This window comes from Rhinatrema bivittatum, unplaced genomic scaffold (genome assembly GCF_901001135.1).
Source record: "Rhinatrema bivittatum unplaced genomic scaffold, aRhiBiv1.1, whole genome shotgun sequence".
Lineage (NCBI taxonomy): Eukaryota > Metazoa > Chordata > Amphibia > Gymnophiona > Rhinatrematidae > Rhinatrema > Rhinatrema bivittatum.
In genome coordinates this window covers 62,909-77,545 of record NW_021821198.1, presented here as the reverse complement: position 1 = coordinate 77,545, position 14,637 = coordinate 62,909, and the positions used below count along the sequence as shown (strand labels likewise).

The 14,637-nt window shown below is 42.5% G+C and overlaps 1 pseudogene; it reads left to right on the top strand.

Annotated features, from left to right (window-relative positions):
• Positions 1–13,506, top strand: part of LOC115082515 — a 30,336-nt pseudogene extending 16,830 nt beyond the window's left edge.
• The last annotated feature ends 1,131 nt before the right edge of the window (positions 13,507–14,637 follow it).

Below are 14,637 nucleotides of genomic sequence, written 5' to 3'. Positions count from 1 at the left end.
GACAAGAGAGGTAGGGGAGGAAGCAGTGGTGTCTCTTCAGGAGTGTGGGAAACACTCACTAGTTTACATTTCATGTGGGTTGTGCTGTCAGACAGTGGGAGAGGGAAGCCTCTGTAAATTTTGTGGGAAGGAGAGGGAGAGAGAGGGCAGCACATGGAGTCATTTATCCTGGGATGATTGCAGGCCATTTCCACTAGAGTTCTTGCTGCCACAGCAGGAACAGCAGCCATATTGGATCCACAAGAAGGGAGTAGCTAAGAGCGAGGACCTCCGAGACTGGTTACAGTAGTCTTGGACCATATTTTGTCACAGTTTTCTCAAGGAGGTATATGCAAACTTATGTAGCAATCATTTACAAAACGTTCTTAGCCTGTAAAACAACAAAAAGAAGAAACTGGGTTCAGAATTATGAATGATTGCCTCTAGATGTGAGCAGAATTATAGGGGTCCATATTCAAACGCTACATAGCCAGATAAATCAGACTTATCCGGCTAAGTGGCTGCTGCTGAATATCTGGATAGTCAGTGGGCATAACCAGATGGCACTACCTATCCAGCTAACCTAGGAGGATATTTACTAATGTTTTTCTCCCTTTTGTGCATATGGGAAAAAAGCTTAGTTTTACAGGGTCATTCATCAAAATGTGTTATGGTGTTAACACTTGCAGTAACGCGTTAATGCCATAACACATGCGATAATAGCGCTAGCACACGGTACAAATGCAGATTTGTTTAATAGTGCTTATAAAACATAATAACTGCAGTTATATATCACTGTGAAGATATCATTAGAAGAACTAAAATTTTAATGTATGTATTTTAATTTTAACTGTATTTTACTCTTTTTCTTTTTGTCATAAATTATGTTTGTACTTTTGTAAACTGCCTGGACGGGCATACATATGCGTTATTACGCGGTATACAAAAACTTTTAAATAAATAAATAGATGTATGAAAATGAGGGGCAATGTCGCACCATGCGGTAGCATAACATATGCTATTGCATGGTTTTAATGCCAGAAATAACTACACCTTTTTTCCTGGTGTTCAGCTGTGCGATATGACCGAAACGAGAGGGAGGGAGAGAGAGTGCGCCTCTGGGGAGGTCCTCACAGTGTGCAACTATTTATATGCCTATAGGATGGCCATCTAATAGCTCGAGATGAAGTGGTGGTGGTGGTTTAGGGTTTAGGGGGCCAGTTTTTCATGTAGAGTGAGACGTACGAACAGCACAGTACACCTCAGTGAAGAATTGACGTCATTTGGAATGAGGAAAGTCTCACAAAGTCTCATCAAACTAGTCTCAGCCTAGCTTGATGGTACCCTGTTATAGAGTCCATCAAGCTAGGGTGAGAGAACATAGTAGAAATATCATCTTTGTGAGACTTCCCTCACTCCAAATGATGTCAAATCTTCACTGAGGTGTACTGTGCTCTTCGTATGTCTCACTCTGCATGGAAAACTGGCCCCTAAATCCTAAACCATCACCAACACCTCACCTCGTCCTATTAGATGCTCCTTCTATAGAGATATAAATACTTGACTTCTATGAGGGCCTTACAGATACTCTCTCCCTCTCCCTCAGATGTAGAAAATTTATCACACCACACGATACTACCGATTCTCAAATTTCCATAAACACACACATTTTTCTTAGTACGGGCGATATCCATATGTTATCGCATTTTGATGAATCTAGGGGTTAGTTGGATATAAATAGTGAATTCAGCCTTATCCGGTTAAGTTAAACAAATAAGTTAGACGTGGCCTATAGCAGGTCTAAAGTTAGCCACACAAGCTTATCCAGCTAACTTTAAAAATTATCTGGGTATGTTCAGCGGCATTGCCATGCTGCTGAATATCCTGTTACAGTTAGCTAGATAAGTCTTATCCAGCTATGTTACAGAGGTGGCTAGCTTTAAATATCGGCTTCATAGACACTCTGAAGATATTCATTAGCATGTAGACTTGGAAAAGTCACTGCTTATCCCTGGTTGTGAGCAAGAAAGATTGGATCTATTCTTTGGAATTTTATAGGGTACTTGTGACCTGGTTTGTCCAGTGTTGGAGATAGGATGCTGGACTTAATGGTCCTTTGGTCTGACTCAGTATGGCGTTTCTTCTGTTCTTATGAAGATCTGTTACTACTGAATTTGTTATAAATAAATGCAACAGAAAGATTTTCTGATCCATTTTGACTGTGGGGAGCTTTCAGGCAAAAAATCCAGACTTCCAACAATAATGGATTAATATAAGAGACTATAATTATGATTCCTAGTTATACAATACCCTTGCATATCTGAGGAGAAAAATAAAGTTACTTTCACAATAATAATTGTAGGCTAGATTTCATTATGGTTTCTACTAAAAAAAAAAAAAAAAATTTTCTAAATATTCATATACATTTTCTATAATGTACTGTGTTAATGTGTACCTTTTAGATGTCTGTCTCTTTCTCTTTATGTAATCCATGCCCATACAGCATATTTAGGTGACATTTATCTCCTTGCTGGCATTGAGAACCAAACAGAAGTCTTACGAGACAAATCCTTGGCACTGTTTGTGGGAAATAAAGGGTTGTCATGAGAGCCCTAGTGCTCCGCTTCACAGCACCCCCAAGACAGGAGACTCCAATTTGAGTAGCATTTAGAGCATTTGCCATACTTACAAAATGCAATGTTAGAATTGTGTGTGTGTGTGAGTAAGTGGTATATAACAGAAGGAAAGACCCCTGATACATGTTTTCCTTATTTCTGGTTTTGACAGGCAGCTGCAGAGACTGCTTATGACATGGTGTCCCCTGGTCCCAGTCCCATTGAGGCCAAAAGGTTGAAACGCTATTCTCATCACCATTTAGCACAGCAGCCAGTCGACCTAAGGGAGGGCGTGGCCAAAGCATATAGTGTGGTAAAAGAGGTAAGTTCATCTCTCGAGCTATGTATCACTCATTACTGATCAGTGCCCAGTTCTGAGCGCCCCATGAAGGTGGAGAAGGAGTACCTATTGCATTAGGAACTGTTTGGATCACTGCACAAGATGCTTCCTTTTCACCTTGGGAGGAAGACCCAAATTTGTCTTTGCTAAATTTAGGGAGGATAATTTTTCAAAACAGTTTACATGAATAAACTAACATGCAAAGACTGTTTTTCAAGTCTCCACACATTATTTTCCATGGAAAATATACCTGCACAAAAAAAAAAGCTGGTTAAACATGGTACAAAATCTGCGATAAACAGTACCCGTGGACTTGGGCCCAGTGCAGATTCCTGAAAATTGCTCCCATTATGAGATAAACATTATTGCTTTCATCTGAAATGTATTTATTTATTTGGTTCCCTTTGTCTCTCGCCTACCCACCATTGATGCTCTAAGCCAAGTACAACAGAAATATAAATACAAAAAAATCCTAATTAAATAGAGCTCAATATTTAGTGGGCAGGTGCATGGGAATTTGCTTAGAAAATCAGCTGAACTTAGCCGGATAAGTCCAGCTAAACTTACCCAAGAAACGTTATGACTGGTGTTGTCCCGAACACTGAATATCGGCGCTCGCCAGCTAAAATGTAACTACAGCCCTAGAACTCTTCCATCACCAGTTCTTTTTAATGAGTTACCTGGACAAAATGTAGTGGTGGGGGAATATTGAAATTTCAGGTTTTATCTGAGTAAATCGAAAAGTTACCTGGACAAACCCTTTGAATATCAACTTCATAATGTATAATAAAAATATTATACTACAAATCATCAGAAAGATAATGTCAAACAAATAAAATCAATTAAATTAAGCACACAGCACATTTTCAATCTGTATAGATATCTACAGTGCACTTGGAACCAGAAAATCTACCAGTTCCAGGCAAACTTGATTAAAAAGCTACTCTGCAACCCCTCAGGGCAAGGCTGTAGAGAAAGAAAATTAAATTTCCATGGAATTCTTTACCCTTCAGGGTAATTTTTCTCTTATGAAGAGCAATCAAAACAAGACCCAACAGATTTTAAAAGCGTTGTGCAAAAACGGCCCCATGCACACATTTGTGGGCCACTCGCGAGCAACACAAATGTTAAGAATCCGGGAAGTATGCATGTACATATTTGTGCGGGCATCAAAAATAAGGAGGCAGAAAAGGGGCAGCCGAATTTTGCAAGGCTGAAGGTGATAATGAGCGCCAAGTTACCTGCGTAACATGGTCCTGATGAGGCGCAAGTTCCAAGGGCGAGCAAAGGCGTCCTTGGCTGGCTGGTGTTTCTGATTGTGTAGAGAGCAGAACTTGTCCACCTTGTGATTCAGGTCTGATGCAAAGAGGTCTATCGTTGGTTGTCCCCAACGTTGAAAGATCCTGGTCACTACTAAGGGACCATTCGTGAGGTTGGAACTGACAACTGAGGCGATCTGCAACTACTTTGTGGATGCCCGCTAGATAAGTGGCCGGGAGAAACATGGAATGTGTCAGGGCCCAGTCCCAAATCTGTGCTGCTTATTGACAAAGGAGATAAGAGCCCGTACCCACCTGTTTGTTGAGGTACCATATGGCTACTGTGTTGTCTGTTTGAATTAGAACAGTCTTGTGTGAAAGGCAGTCCTTCAACGCATGTAGAGCATAACTTATAGTTCGAAGTTCTAGGAAATTGATTTGAAAAGTTGCTTCGAGTTTTGTCCAAGTACCCTGAGTTTGGAGATTGTCTATGTGAGCTCCCCAACCCAAGGTGGATGCATCCGTAGTTAAAGTTATTTGTGGGACTGGTTGTTGGAAGGGTAGGCCCTTGCGCAAGTTGTCCCTGTTTGCCCACCAAAGGAGAGATGAAAGTAGCTGGTGGGTTACTTGAATTGGAGACTACAGTGGTTGAATGGCTTGTACCCATTGTGACCTTAATGTCCATTGGGTTATTCTCATGGCTAATCTGGCCATAGGAGTGACGTGAACTGTGGAGGCCATGTGACCTAGTAAAGTGAGAAACTGATGAGCTGTCGCTTGTTTCTACGAACGTAGCGAGTTTGCTAATAAGGAGAGTGTTTCTGCCCGATCTTCGGGTAGGAAAGCTCTTGATAAGATGGTGTTCAATTCTGCTCCGATGAATTGAAGCAGGTAAGATGGAATGAGATGGGACTTTTGGTAATTGATGAGAAACCCCATCGAGTGCAGCAGAGTGATTGTTCATCTGAGAGAAACAAGAGCTCCTTGTTGAGATTGAATTCTGATGAGCCAGTCGTCCAGATATGGGAAAACGTGTACACTTTCTTTGTGTAATTGAGCTGCTACTAATGCTAGGCATTTCGTGAATACTCTGGGTGCTGAGGCAAGTCCGAATGGTAGTACCCTGTATTGGAAATGCTGGTGACCCACCAGGAAACGCAGATATTTGCGATGAGGAGGGAATATTGGAATGTGAGCATAAGCGTCTTGTAGATCCAGAGAACAAAGCCAATCTCCTGTCTGAAGAAGGGGAAGCATGGTGCCTAGAGAAACCATCCTGAACTTTTCTTTCCTTAGAAATGTGTTGAGATTTCTGAGGTCTAGAATGGGACATAGGCCTCCTGTTTTCTTTGGAATGAGGAAATAACGGGAGTAGAATCCTCTGCCCTGCTGAGTCTGGGGTACCGGTTCTACAGCTCTGGTTCTCAGAAGGGTGGATAATTCTGCTTGCAGATGAATGTGATTTTCGTTTAGCAAAAAAGGCCTTGGAGGAGAGTCTCTTGGAATTGATAGGAAATTGAGTTGGTAACCTCGTGATATTATTGAGAGTACCCATTGGTCTGTTGTCAACTAGAACCAATGATTTTAGAAGAAGGAGACTCGACCTCCTACTGGTAAGTTTGGGTTGGGATTGTGGAGATGGCTTTTGCTCTCTGGCACCCACCTCAAAAACCTGCAGCTGGTCCTGTCTGCGCTGGCGGTTGAGGCCTAGCGGTTCTAGGCTGCCTGGGCTGAGATCTTTGCTGTGGTCGAGAAGATCTACCCCTAGATGCCGGTGGATAATACCTTCTCGGCCTGTAGTATGGTTTTCTGGTGTCCTTTCTTGTTGGACGGCGGGACGCTGAAGAGGAAGAGTCTTGCGGGACCACAGATAATTGATGCAGTGTCTCTGTGTGTTCTTTAAATTGGGCCACTGCGTCCTGTACCTTTGACCCAAACAGGTTGTCGCCCACGCAGGGCAAGTCCACCAACTTATCCTGTACCTCAGGCCTGAGGTCAGAGGCTTTTAGCCGGGCCCAGCGGCGTACACTGATCCCTGAAGCTGCAACCCTTGAAGAGGTTTCGAAGCTGTCGTAAGCCGCACGGACCTCATGCTTTCCGGCTTCTATTCCCTTATGGATTATTGTTTGAGCTGCTTCTTGGTATTGCTGAGGTAGGGAATCAGTGAGCTCCTGCATTTGCTTCCAGAGATTCCTCTGGTATTGCATCATATAGAGTTGGTAAGGCGCTATCCTGGAGTTAAGCATAGCTCCTTGGAATACCTTTCTCCCTAGAGAGTCCAGGAATCGATGATCCTTCCCTGGTGGTGCAGAGGAATGAGGTTGTACTCTTTTAGATTTTTTCTGAGCCGACTCAACTACTACGGATTGGTGTGGTAGTTGTGACTTTTGGTAACCAGGGACATGTTGTACAAGATATGTAGTGTCCACTCTCTTATTGATTGGCGGAACAGAACATGGATGTTCCCAAAGCCTATGTTGTAATTCCAGGAGGATTTCGTGGATAGGAATGGCTAGGACTTCCTTGGGTGGATCCACGAATTGTAGGAATTGTAATGTCTGCTGCTTTGTATCTTCCTCAGACACTAAATTAAAAGGAATTGTGTCTGCCATATCTTTGATGAAGATAGTGAAGGACAAGTCTTCTGGTGGAGACTTTTTTCTTCCTTCAGGAGGAGATGGCTCAAACATGAAGCTTTCAGATGAAGAATCTGTATTTTTCTCCTCCCATGAGTCGTATGGTACCTGTCTGGAAGAAGAGGTAGGAGAAGACCTCGGTAGAAGTGATGGACCCACTGGTCTGAAGAGTCCTGAAGGTCCTGGTTGAGGTTCATCAAGTGGGCCTTGACCAGAAACATCTCCTAGTCCTGCAGGCTTAGTAGGGAGAGGTTGTGGTGGGATGGCACCGACGAGGGCGTCGAGTCTATCCATTAGCATTTGAAAAATTGAGATTTCCAGTTGCCTTGGAGCCCCAGGCATGAGTACTGTCATCGGGAATGACATCGGGATTGGCATCGGTGCTGGTCCAGGCATCTGTGCTTGTCTTGTCTTCGGGGATGGCCCCAGCATCGGTGTGGGCACCGGCATCAGCCACTCCTCGCCACCACCCCGCATATGCCACTACAACCCTAACCTTCCCACCCACTCCAAAACCCTCTGCGGCCTCAGGATTGTGGTATGTTTGTACTGTGATCCCGGTGGTTTCCAGGGTTGTTTTGACAGTAACATTGGAAGCTTAAGCTACCAGCGTTAGCTGTCGGAGAATTTCTATGCTCACATTCTGATCCGGGAGGCCTACCAGAGGTTTCTTCAGTTTTTATGTCCTGGGAAAACATTTTCGGTTCAGAGCTTTCCCTTTTGGACTCGGCACAGCACCATGAACCTTTTCCAAAGTGAGGGCAATCATTGCAGCAATGGCATCATGGGCTTATTGGGGCCAAGTCATTTCAGGAAAGCCAGTATGCCTCGACCAGTGTGGTCCAGTGTGGACTGGGCTGGGCGGTGAATTATGTGAAGAGCAAGCTGAATCCCTCCCTGTCCTTGGAGTACCTGAGAGCCCAGTTTGACACAAGGGTAGGTCACGTTTTTCTGACCTAGAACAAGCTATTGATGCAGGTGTGAGAGTTTATTTTGCAAAAGGCACCCGTGGTATGGGATTACCTCCATTTTCTGGGTTTGATGGCAGCCATGTTGGGCCAGAGCTCACATGCATCCTCTGCAGACTTTCTTGTTGACTCCCTTGTCCTTCAGGTCACAGAATTGCATAGTTTGTCTTTTGGTTCCCCTCCCAATTAGAGAGGGCCTGGAATGGTGGGCGACTCCCAAGAATTTGTTGCTAGGAGTGAATCTGAACTGTTGTGCAGATCTGACCAGTTTTGGGGCAGTTCCACCAGAGATTTTTCTTGGTCCCCCAGATCTGGCTCTGATCACTACTGTTCCATGTAACTTCAGTTTTTTAATGATGTTTTTGTTAGTTGAAAGTGATAGCTGGCAGCATTTATAGAGGTTTTTTTTAGCCATCCCTTGCTCTGTAAGAGTGAATTATCTTCATTTTCAAATACATAGACAGCTGCTAAGAGGAACCCATGGTGCAAATATTCTGACTCTGATTGTTCTAAGTAGATAGAACAATCAGAGTCAGAATATTTGTTAAACTGTGGAATTGTCTTCACCTGACTAACAGAAGGCCTAACAAGTCTATGTTATGGGCTGCATTAACAACTTTTTATAAAAGGAGTAGTAATGAATCAACTGGAAGGGTGTCCAACTTTTGTACATGCCATATTCACATTTTATTACTTTTAATCTGCTAAAAGTAAGTAAGTAGTAAGTAATAATGTTGCATTAAACATTGCAGAAAGATGTGTTTAACTTGTACAATGTAGATGTTCTGTCACTTGGAGATTCATTGATCATGGGTATGTAAACCTTTGCTCACAATTGTATACCTAGGCAATGGAGCTGTGTAGCCCAGAAAGCTTACAGCTGTGATTCTTTAAAGGTAATGTCTTTACTCAGTTTAGTGTCTTGCAGTCTTTCAACTAAGTGCATTAAAATTAATATTGATTTCTTGAGCAAAAGAAATGTATAAGAGCACTTTTTTCTGTTTTAGATAATTATCCCTTTCATTTGTTCCCAAAGGGAATTACTGACACTGCCCAGACCATCTATGAAACGGCTGCGCGGGAGCACGAGAACCGAGGGGTAACTGGAGCGGTCGGAGGGGTTCTGCGCCAGATTCCTCCTGCTGTGGTGAAACCTCTCATCATGGCCACCGAGGCAACCTCAAATGTTCTTGGCGGAATGAGAAACCAGATCAGGCCAGACGTTCGGCAGGAAGAGTCGCAGAAGTGGCGTCTTGGTGAGGATTGATGCACTGAGCCGTGCTCCTTTTGGAAAGAGTGAGGAGGCCGCGCCGTGTTAGCCGAAGCTCACGTCACTACAACTTTTGATTCATGACTTGAGAACTATTTGAAATTTTATAAACCAGGTAACCAAGATGCTGCTGACACAATACTTTTGGAAGCTGACCCATCTGCTGCCGCTATAGCGACATGGTTTCTGTATTGAAGTTCTCATGTTTTCCTCGCTTGGTTTGAAATATCGCCGGATGTGACTCTTGCTTTTGGCACTGGCTATGGTGTTGATGCCTTCTTTTTCTGAAAGGCTCATAGAAGAGGCAGGCAGTGGCGTCAAGCTTTGGACAATAAATCTAGAAGCCCTGTAGCAGGAAAGCAGAAGCAACTTTTCTTTCACCCCTGTCTCAGCTCTGAAATACTGTGGCACTTATTTAGAGACAGGAGAATCACTTGGCGAATTTGACTTAATGTTCATTTGTGAACAGCATGTTATTTTTAAATATTGGATTCCTATGTTTGGTTTTCATTTATGGCTTTTTTGTTTTTTTGCTTGAAAAGCCTCTGTGCTGAAGAAATGATCTGTTATGTCGAACACTTTAAAGCATTTTGATTGTGCTTGTTGGTAGCATGAATAAAAGGTAATAGACTGTTATATTTACTGTACATGATGCAGAAGCATAAGGAGCAAAGGGACAAGAAAATCTGTTTCTCGTGGTGCAGATCTTTTCAGGGGCCTGAAAGCACAGCATAGTTCAAAGTACTTAAGCTGGATATACAAATTAAAGCTTGGTTTCTGGGTTGCATGAAAGCTGAGTAACGGCAGACATGGGTTCTCTCTTAGATGCTTGTTTCACTTCCTATCAATGTGCAACAATTCCATTGCTGCTGTTGGTAAGAACGTTGGGCAAATCCAGTGGATTAGGTTTTAGGTTTTGATGTACATTTGAGTTTTCATGGCGAGCAGCCATATATAAAGTGTAAGGATAAATAAGCAATGTTCTCAAGTGTTCACCAGTGCTAAAAAGAAGGAGTCTACATTTTAGATAGTCTTATCTGTTCTTAACCACATGCTGTCTTTAACATTATTTAGCAATTAGCAGTGACAGACATTGTTTTCAGATGTTTAACAAGCCAAGTCTCAAAAGGCCCCATTCAGAGGGGATGTTTTAAAATTCCTCTAAGCACTAAAACGTAAGTTCTCACTTGTTTTGTTCTGTTTTACAAATCTGGTGGTGCAAACAACCACATATGGCTTCAAGTTACAGTAGGTAAGATTATTGAATTGAAAGTGGGTGCATAAACTCACTTTGGCTGTGACTAAGTGACTGCGTTGTGTCTCAGCCCCATTCCTGTGGGAGGGGGCGTTTTTTGTGATTTGCTTCCATAACAGCTACAGGTCAGGACAATAAATACAGAGCAAGGTTATGTGTCAGCACTTACTCCCAGTTACAGGAAAATAATGTAACTTCTTGATAAACAAGTGACTAGGCTGAGGTGGGCTGCATCCTGGAAGTAAGGCTGCCATGATTTCATTTGACCAAAGTATAGGTGATTATTTAGCCAAGAAGTTAAATCTTCCTGCATTGGCAGTATTCATTACATCATTATTCCTCTAATAGGGCTGTGTGGCAGGTGGTTATCCCTTCCCACTGTAGTGTACAAGGTCTCAATCTCCACCCAAAGGCCAAGACGCAGCCCAGACTCTGTCCTTCAATCTAGCCTGAAAGAGGTCAAGAAAAAGGGATATTTAAACACAAGTTCTTAAAATAAAGGACTAACTACCTGGATTTGCAGAAAGAGTTACAATATTAGTAGGTTTGAGCAAGGTTAGTTTTTTTAGTTCATAATTCAGAATAAAACCTTTCCTCTCTCTAACATTTCCATGTTATGTTTTCTAAGACAAGGGTAGATAGAGCATTTTTTGTTTGTTTGTTTGCGTAGCTGAAATTATTTCCTCATGAAAGGTTTGATGTCCAGATATAAAGAAAGGGTGTGTATAATAGCAAACACCAGGACCTCGGAGGGCAAAAGTGGTTTCTTGTATTAATGGTGATAAAGATCTGTTCCTTCAGTGAGGCAATGAAATGCGGAGTGGACTGTGCTGTGAGCCTCTATAAAATGTAATGATCCATACAATCAAAGGCCAGGCAGACGGCTAAAGCTTCCGAAAATATTGCTGACTCTGAGCTTTTCAACTCCTGTTAGATAGCTGCGCTCGTTCAGAGTCCGATGGTAAGGCGAGTTTACCTTTGTTCTCCAGTTCAGTTAAGCCTGTTATGTATGTTCTGCTTTTCTTAATTTAAACTACTTCCTAAGGCAATGTTCTATTTGTATATAATGGGGTCTGTATGTATATATATTTATATGGACCTCTCTAAAGTATTTATGTCCTCGTTTCCTTTACTGCTTTCCCAGTGCTGTTTAGATTGGAATGGATTGACGTTTTGCTGTTTAGCTCTGTCAGATGTGCTGTTGCTGTGCACCTTTTCCATCTGTCGCGCGCTGCTCTAATGGGGAAGACTGACGGACATTTCACCCCTGACACACAAGCTACTCGCAAATACTTATCTAACAGTAATGCCAATAAAATATTGTTTTCCATTAGGCTTCCGATTTAGCTGCATGTTTAGTTTAGCCACTTATTCTGCCCTGTAAAAAGCAAGAGCTCTAGTCATTTGGTTGGAACCACCTTTCTGTCCATTACCTCAAATGAAACTTGACCTGAGTGGAAGGGAGAGGATCTCTGTTGTCCATGGTGCAGAGATCTACTAGCCCCATTGGCGCTGGAGAAAGCTGGATGTTTCTGCAGCTTGGAATACTTCTCTTGAACCAGTATAAGAGTTAGCCAAGAATGATGTTGGGCATGTGCATTTGAGACCACATAGGGCAAGTCTCAGGAGGCAAGTGTCGGACAATTTCTTAGTCAATTTGCTGTTCTGGGGCAAAGGTCTATGTGGTCTCGAAAGCACTGCCTCTCTGGCTGATTCTTGTTCGGGCCACCAAGAGGTATCACAACATGGAAAGAATCCTGGTTGTAGATTTCAGTCATGAGTTAGTAATGAGCTGACCATCATCAACAAACATCAGGACTGGCTTACTGCCCCAGTCACCAGTTCTGAGGGCTTTCATGTGCTCTCACCTTCACATTCAGATTATTATTAATACATCTTGCATTGTGAGAAACTTTGCAGTTAGATTTCTTTGGGATACGTTTCCAGGTTTACCAAGCCGCAGGATTAGGACAGGGAGTACCAGGGCAAAAGAAAGTGATACTTAAATTGGGTTTCATGTGGTGCATGTGTTTTGTTGGGGATAATTCATGAGGTCAACCAATGTTCCCGCCCCTAGCCTCCCCCAGCACCACATCCTTCTACCTGGCTACATTTTGTGTGGGCAATCAGGTACTAGGAAAATATTTAGCAGCAGTTAGGGAGAGGCGTAAATTTTGAAATCTCAGTTTTTGCCAGGTAACTCCAAAAGTTACCCAGACAAAGCTTTTAAATCTTGACCTCCATGTCTTTAATAAATATCCTTGTGAGTTTCATTGTTTTGGAGGTAGTTTTATGCTCATTTGTTAGGGAGAGTGAACCAGAAAGCAAAGTTGACCCAGCCCGACACAGCAAATATAAGTTCTGGTTGTAAGCGAGCCTCGCTGGGTACCATTAATATATCATCAATCCAAGGGAACAGCAAGGAAAGAAAATACTTTTTGCCCAAAGGAATCCTTTCCGTTTGTTGCTGCCTTCCTAGGATTGTAATGTTGGAATGGTGTGCAAGGCTCACACTAACTTGGAAGCGTATCCGATGTGTTGTAAAACTGAGCCATCTGGTTGGTGGACGGCTTGGTTTGTTTGTCTTCTGATTGTCTGGACGAGCAAGCTTCAGGTGAGTGGGTTTTGCATTCTTCCTGTCTGTGGTAGTGGGCACATGACTAGCACCATCCACCTTCAACGGTTGTACTGGATGTTTATGATAACCGTCCTGACTGACTGAACATTACATGGGAAGGCATTTTCACATCACATCTGAACATGGCATATAAACTGTGCATTTGTTTTTGCTCACATCTTAGAAATGTTATTGTAGCTGTTGCCCTGTATGTATATGTATATATTTTTATTTTGCACTTTTTGCTGTATAAGTAGTTCTGTGGCATTATTTGTATACAGGTTGCTAGTGTAAAAACTACATATAAAAATCATATAATACAAAGATCTGTTTTGAAGGGAATTCAAATAATTTTTACTTACTTTTGCTTAAAGCACTCTGTATTATAAGGCTGAGAACTATTTTTAGACCATAATGTACCTTCACCAATCTTAATGTATATTTTTAGTATATTAATAAATTGTGAAGGCCAAATACAGTTGCAATAGGCCCTTCTGTTAAATATGCATAATTTAAAGTTCCTGGTTGATATCACTACCTAAATAAATATTTTCCTCTCTTTAAGAACTCTGTGTTTCTCTGTGTGTGTTTGTGTATTTCCAAGTATTCATGTAATATGCCACATTGACATCACTAAGAAGTGAAGCCTTCTGGTTGATGGACAGAAGACAATGTGTGATGGTAAATGGAACTTACTCTGAAGAGAGAGCGGTGTTAAGCGGAGTGCCGCAAGGATAGATGTTGGGACCGGTCCTGTTCAATATCTTTGTGAATGACATTGTGGATGGGATAGAAGGTAAGGTTTGTCTTTTTGCAGATGAACATAAGAACATAAGAAAATTCCATACTGGGTCAGACCAAGGGTCCATCAAGCCCAGCATCCTGTTACCAACAGTGGCCAATCCAGGCCACAAGAACCTAGCAAGCACCCAAAAACCAAGTCTATTCCATGTAACCATTGCTAATGGCAGTGGCTATTCTCTAAGTTGATAGTAAGATCTGCAACAGAGTGGACACGCTGGAAGGAGTGGAGAGAATGAGATGGGATTTAAGGAAGCTGGAAGAGTGGTTGAAGATGTGGCAGCTGAGATTCAATGCCGAGAAGTGCAGAGTCATGCATATGGGATGTGGAAATCCGAAAGAACTGTATCTGATGGGGGGTGAAGGGCTGATGTGCACAGAGCAAGAGAGAGACCTTGGGATGATAGTGTCTAACGATCTAAAGTCGGCGAAACAATGTGACAAGGCGATAGCTAAAGCCAGAAGAATGCTGGGCTGCATAGAGAGAGGAATATCTAATAAGAGAAAGGAAGTGATGATCCCCTTGTACAGAGCCTTGGTGAGGCCTCACCTGGAGTACAGTGTTCAACTCTGGAGACCGTATCTCTAAAGGTTCAGAGACAGGATGGAGGTGGTCCAGAGAAGGGCGACCAAAAAAGTGGATGGTCTTCATAAAACGACTTTTGAGGAGAGATTGGAGAACCTAAATATGTACACCCTGGAGGAGAGGAGGAGCAGGGGCAATATGATATAGACTTTCAGATACTTGAAAGGTTTTAATGATCCATGGTCAACAACAAACCTTTTACGTTGGGGAAAAAAATCAGTAGAACTAGGGGTCACGATTTGAAGCTCCAGGGAGGAAGACTCAGAAACAATGTCAGGAAGTATTTCTTCATGGACAGGGTGGTGGATGCC